This window comes from Platalea leucorodia, assembly GCF_965183815.1.
Source record: "Platalea leucorodia genome assembly, chromosome: 1".
NCBI classification, from domain to species: domain Eukaryota; kingdom Metazoa; phylum Chordata; class Aves; order Pelecaniformes; family Threskiornithidae; genus Platalea; species Platalea leucorodia.
In genome coordinates, this window is record NC_138823.1 from 47,930,433 (window position 1) to 47,937,788 (window position 7,356).

Below are 7,356 nucleotides of genomic sequence, written 5' to 3' on the forward strand. Positions count from 1 at the left end.
CTTGTCCTGTCGCAGCAAGCCTGCTAAAAAGACTATCCCCATCTTTCTTGTAGGCCTCCTTTAAGTACTGAAATGATGCAATAAGGTAAACAAACTGATGACAGGGACAAGATGCTGCACGTCAATGGGTGCTGGAGGTGATGAGATAGAAGGAACAAACCCTCATGTTTTGAAGATGCATAATTTAATTTCTTTTAAAAAACAAGTTTGTCTCAGAGACAGTCCCCCCAGATCACTCAGGGAAGGGCCACGGCAGCCTGCCAGCACTGATGGCCAGGGCTCGGCTGTGTTCCCTGTCTCTGGCGCGCAGACCACTTGTGCAAGCCCCCCTAGCTCATGTTAAACATCTTATGTGGGCATGTGGGCAAAATTATTTTCTTTCACCAGGGCAAGACGGAAGATCCAGCACCAACTAAACTACAGCTGCGTAAGTGGCAGCAAGCAGAAAAGATGCCGTGACCACAGCGACCCTCTCAGACCTTACAGGAGCACCATACAGGCGCAGCAGTCTGTGACCGGATCCGGACCCCTACGCCTTTGACCCTGACAGAAATTCCAGATGCAAGGAGACCCCCTACATTTGCGTTGCTCACTTGAGGCAATACATCACTATCCAAGATACAGAAAGCTACATTAAATTTTTTTAAACTCTCAGCATATTTAAATTACTTCTAAAAACTTGTAACCTTCATTTATATCACAAATTAAAAAAAAAATCTAAGGCAGTAGCTTAACATTTTGAAATTATTATTAAACATTTCACAACTTGGAAAAGCTTGAATAGTGTGATATACTGAGTAGTTTTATCTGCTTTTAAATGCAGCCTTAAATAAAAACTACATAAGAACTGAATAATAACTTAAAAATCACTAATGTCTCCCTGACAAATACTTATTACTCAAAGTTGTTTCAGTGGAAATATTATTATATAAGAAATAAATAGATTGCATTTGTTCATACTAACAAGACATTGTCTCAGAAACGCTGGTTGTCCCGAAGGTGCAGGCAATGATAACAGGAAAAAGATAACTTCCAACAGTCAGACTAAGCCAAGGGAAACTGGGAAGGGAGGCAACAATGAAATAAAGAGTACAGAAAGAGATGAGGAATGAAATATATCCCACAAAAATCCTGTGTTTCAAGGGCTGAAGTTCTCATGTCTAGGATTTCTCCTTCAGACCAGTGAGGAACAACTGAGGGATATAACTGGGGGGTTGCAGTAGAGTTAATTTCTGTCTTTCTAGTAGATTATAATTTCATTTTTACAGAACTCTCAGGTTCTTCAGCTTCTGTGTTCACAAAATATACTTCCGTTTAGCTGAATCATGCAATACAATCCCAATATGTCTTCTTTCCAGGGCTCCTTTCTGCAGCCAGTGCTTTTATGGGACTTAGATGAGGTTTTCGTGATTCATAGCACTTAAACTACTCAAGAGCACTTTTTCAATTGGAAAATTCACTTGAAGTAAATGCATCATCAGCATGATTGTCCATGCATGAAAGAACTACAAGCAAAACAATGAGCACCATTTTTTAAAACCTACACTTAAGCCAAGAAAAACAGTTATCATGAACTATTAAAAGACCTTATTTTTCAGTTTCCATGAATCTCTCATGGAAAACATGGGTTATCCTTGTCTCTGCATCTCTTATTCTGAGAATCCCAAATTGCAAATGAAAAAAATATAATGTGCATATTGTTTTAGAGTCATTAACATGATACATAGCAACATAAATTATCTACAACAGATTACACTACTACTGATTTAGCTTTATTCTTGTAGCAGTCTTTTCTAGGAAGAAGCCTATGAGATCTAGGCATCAAATACTCTTACTGTTCTTTTTTGTGCTTTCAGAATGCTAAATATAAATAAACTGCTATTTAAATCTTTTAAGGATTAATGGAAGATGCTCTAGTATCTGCCAAGCACACTGTGGATTTGAAGAATATGTCAGGTACTTAAATGAAAACAGACGTCTGCATTTTTGACATTTATCCGAAGGAAAAAATTTTGTCTGTGAGTATTGTGTATGTATGTTCCTATACGGCATTTTCACATATGATTTGATAGTGGTACCCCCAAAATATTTCTACTCCTAATAGCATCAATGTAATCTTTCACTCTTACTCCATTGTGGCAGTGTTTATTTATTTATTCACTTAAATAGATTTATATGATACATAAGAAAGGTCTGTCCACAACTCTGCATGCTTTTGATATATAGGAAAATACAGTAAGACTGGTGAAAACAAGTATAAAACCATCAACCTCCATTAAATCAGAAAACAGTCACCGAAAAATGAATTAAAAACTATTCCCTGCTCTGGACAGTGATTCAGGTAACCTTCACTAACCAAGACCACGAAGGCAATTTGAGATGGTGAGTTTAAATTGTAAGAGCCTTTATAAAAGGGGCCCACCAAGCCCTCAGCTCTTAGGGCACCCAGCCCAGTCCCAGCTTTGCACCCCATGACTGATGAGGACTGGAGATGGGTCCAGCAGATCTGAAGGTCAGAGGAACCAGGCGATTTCACAGCAGAGTGGTACAGTCTAAATGTGAGGGCTCCTTGCCAGGACCTCCCTGCCAGCATCACTTGTTCCTGATGAAAAACAAGAGGATGGGTGCTCATGTTGCCTTTTGGGTTGGGTTTGGGGGTAGCTGGGTGCTCTTGGGTGCAGAATCATAGAATCATTTAGGTTGGAAAAGACCCTTAAGATCATCAAGTCCAACCATTAACCTAGCACTGCCAACTCCACCACTAAACCATGTCCCTAAGCACCACATCTACCCGTCTTTTAAATACCTCCAGGGATGGGGACTCAACCACTTCCCTGGGCAGCCTGGTCCAGTGCCTGACCACCCTTTTGGTGAAGAAGTTTTTCCTAATATCCAATCTAAACCTCCCCTGGTGCAGCTTGAAGCCACTTCCTCTCATCCTATCGCTTGCTACCTGGCAGAAGAGACCGACCCCCACCTCACTACAACCTCCTTTCAGGCAGCTGTAGAGAGTGATAGGGTCTCCCCTCAGCCTCCTCTTCTCCAGACTAAACAATCCCAGCTCCCTCAGCCGTTCCTCATAGGACTTGTGCTCTAGACCCTTCACCAGCTTCATTGCCCTTCTTTGGACACGCTCCAGCACCTCCATGTCCTTCTTGCAGTGAGGGGCCCAAAACTGAACACAGTATTTGAGGTGTGGCCTCACCAGTGCCAAGTACAGGGGGACGGTCACTTCCCTGGTCCTGCTGGCCACACTAGTTCTGATATAAGCCAGGATGTTCTGATACAAGCCTCCTTGGCCACCTGGGCACACTGCTGGCTCATATTCAGCTGGCTGCTGACAAACACCCCCAGGTCCTTTTCTGCCAGGCAGCTCTCCAGTCACTCTTCCCAGAGCCTGTAGCATTGCATGGGGTTGTTGTGACCCAAGTGCAGGACCCAGCACTGAGCCTTGTTGAACCTCACACAGTTGGCCTCAGCCCATCGATCCAGCCTGTCCAGATGCCTGGAAGAAGAGTCCTGCCCTGGAAAGCTGACCTTTCTGGGGAGCTGCCAGCTGCCATACAGTTTACTAATCAACTCAGAGGATTAAACGCCGCCACCAGCAGATACTGGCGTCTCTCCTCCAGAAACAAGGCTCCACCACAGGCAGCAGGGTTGTGTCCTCGACTCTGCCTGTGACGGGGTGACAGCCACCTTGGGGCCGGAGTACCAAGTCCAGCTGAGGAAGAGGAGCATCCAGCATGGGAGCTAGCGGGACCGGCTGCATCAGGACACACGGAGACGGGAGGAAGCAGGTGAGTAGGTGAGTTTGGTTTCACTCCTGCCAAAATCCGAGTGAGTGGAGGTAAGCTAGTGCCTACATGGTAGATGGACCATCTTTGCTGGTTTACTCCTCCAGCAGCTTTGCTTGGTGAACTTGAACTGAATATGGATATTTCTGTTAAAGGTGATACAGATGTAGCCTGTGTGTTCTCAGGCTCGTCTATAAGCAGACTGCTTGCATGGTTTCCTCTTTGTTTCCATTACTAGATAAAGAAGCAATGTGAAGAGTGTGTAAAAGCTTCCCATCAAAGCTGTCTGTCATGGCTGCTTGGCCTTTGGTATGTGACCTCTCTAAGCCACATATACTCCATTTTGATCTTCTAAACATGCTATAGGAAATCATTCCCGTAAACTGTGCCTACAGGCTCCTGCGAGGATGAATTCATTCCCTCACCTCTATATGTACTCTAATTTTCTACTCCCCATCCCCATGATTTGGAGATCAATCAGCCCCCTCAGTCTACACTGCTCCTGACACTACAGGTGCTAAGAAAAATCAGAATCAGCACATGTACTTAGCATCCCCCTCCTAGTCCTTATATCTTCATGATAACGCATCTTTCCACCTTCTCTTCCTATTCCAGGGTTCTTGTGATGTTAAGATGTTTCCCAGGTTTTTTTTTTTTCCAAATAATACAGATTCCTGTGGCAAAGTCCACAAGGAAAGAACAGGGTAGGCAATTAGATGGCTGCTGTTTCCAGGTGCATAAGTAAGCGCACTTTTGGATTTTCCTTCTCATGGATAGCGATGCCTGGAAGTCAGACATATGACACTTGGCTAAGAAAACAGGGAGCAGACTGGAAGATAGGCAGTGATGCTGTTTACCAGGATACCTTCACTTCAGGAGATATGGGAGGTAAACATGGGAGGTAGCTTGCAATGGGCAAACCAAAAGAAAGCATAATTTTAGCCCTAAATTATCTTTTATCATACACACACCTCAGCATAAACTCTACTAGAAAATAAATTTAATTCTGCTGTAGATGTCTGAGTCCAAGGGCTTCCCATGGCTACAGATGACTCATACTATACCTTAAGCTAACTTTGCCTTTTTGAAATATCTATGAAGTCTGACTAACTAGAGCAATCTGAGGCCATAGAAATCTCAGTACAGAGATTAATGTCTTGATGAGTGTGAGGAATGTAGAAAACTTGACTCTTTTTCGTATTTTTTTTCCCTGTGTCTGCCGATGCTACAAATGTAATACCTTTTTAACTCCTACAATGTAGTACCTTTACCGGGGCAGGAGAAGCCAAGGCAAGCAAAGAAGGAAAGAAGAGAGGGAGGGATGAGGGAAGAAGATCAGGAAGCCACTGAAAAGGTGGTGTTGTGCGAATATTGGGTGCCTCTCGCTTTTGTACATCAGTCTTCTCATATTATCCATATACCTGAGAAATAAGCAAATGTTATTTCTTTCTCTGAAAGGTATCAGAATCAATCCTTCCTAGCTGTCTTTGTAATTAAAGTATTTCTCTCTGCCTCAGTTATCTCTCACTCTGGTTACAGAAATCCTCCTCTCTTTCATTTATTCATCTTGCTTCTCTTCAATCAGCCGAAATTACCTGTTACTGTGACCATCATGCTGCCTCTTTTGAACATATTCTGAACTTGTTTTCCCTAGTTTATCAGCCTCGATTTCTTGGCTTTGTCATGACAGAACCAGTTGATGTCTCTTACCTGCCCCATTCTCACAGCCCTTTCCACCACAGCTAGCAGTACTTTCTGCATAAAATATTCTCCCTTCTCCAGTTCATTAAGCCACTGACCTACCAAATCTCTCCTAAAATAATCACTGCTTTCACTATGGCTAAAGAGACGCATTAATAGCACATGGATTTTTTTAATAACACTTGCTGGTCCCTCTGAACTAACCCAGGGCAAAGAGCCCTTACTGCCTCCTGCTCCCCGAGCTCTCCTCTCCCCAGCATCCCTCCCGCTACTGCCTGCCTGGATGCGGCCACTGTGCTTCGCTTGGCGCTGGCCTGCACCGCTCTTCCCACACATGCGGTGTGGTTGTGTCTCCTATATACCATGGCCCCTTCTCTCTGGCTTTCAGCCCATAAACTATCTAAATCCCAAGAAGTGTTTATTTATCTTTTCTTGTCGAGCTGAGCACATTCTCAACACGAAGGAAATAGTATCAATGTGCACTGCATGCCTTTTGCAGAGCCAGCCTGAATTCCCTGCACTGAACTGCTTTATCTACTCAGATTCATTTGTCTTTGAAATATATAAAATTTTCTAAAGTTTTGCAGCAATGTTTCTGCTAGGAATATAGTGCCTGACCTTTCCCTAGTTTTGAGCCAATATAATTTATTTAACCATCTAATAAAATCAGTATAATAGAGTAAAGGATCAGGACTGTGATACTCCCGTACGTGTTCTGTTAAAACCTTAATCCCTTTTTTCTCAATTTATCATGGTAAGACACAGTTTTATCAGTAATAGTTAAATAATTGTCTTTCAGTTTTCTCTTACAGTAGCTCCTTGTTCGAATAATAATTTTCAAGATGAATATAATCCTGGAAATACACACAAAAAAACCCGCATCGAAAAAATAATTTTATCATTTTCCTCTGAAAAGATGTTTTCTCCCACCAAACTAGCACCTATGTCATTTTTAAGGTCTGGTTGTTCCAAATGAATCCTATTCTTATTACAAAATGTTTCAAGTTTTGTTGCAGAGTCACAAAATGTTTATTTGGTAATTCGTAACAGTAAATTTAGTGAAGAGACTGCAGGCCGTAGGAGGGACGACCTGACAAACTTCCTGGAAACCTAGAAAAAGAGAAGCTGCTAACTCGCATCCTGCAGATGGGCGAAGCATATAGCTAAAAAAAGGCTAAGAGTGAAATTGCAAAATTTTAGACAAGTGGCCCGATGTCAACGCCCAAAAAGACTGGGATAAATATTTTTTAGTAAACACACAGAGGTAAAAACCTAGCCTTGATGACTCATATCAAACCTACTCTCCTTTTCTCTCAGAGTAACTGTCCGCTTAGATGAGAGGCACCTTAGACTACGCTCCCATCATTTTTTGGTTTTATGTGCATTCTGATGGCTTTTGAATGGCAAAAAAATGCAAATACCATATAAATAAGAGGTGCATGTAGTGCTTGAGACACCTGAAACACTTCTGAGCAGTGCGGAAACTCCTGAGCGTGCAGCTGGAGGTGTTCACCCGGGCTGCACAGCGTCTCTGCGAGTTCACTCCCCATGGTCAGTAACTGCCTGCCCAAAGACGTCGTCTCATTGCTCCCCTCCGCACAGATAACTATGGGCAACCTAGCACGTAGAATATTTAAAACATTTGTACCTGATAAAAACACATTAGAGTAATCTTTATGAAATATCTGGAGGGTAAATGCATCTTTTAAAGAATTAGCTTCTAATATCTTATTTTCTGAAGCTATATGTAGGAGACAAAATTAATTACTAAATTTCTGAGGGTCCAGCAGTTTCCATTTAGCATTTGTGCAGCTTTTTAAGTTCCTGTATATTAATTTAGAAATGTAACACTGAATAACAA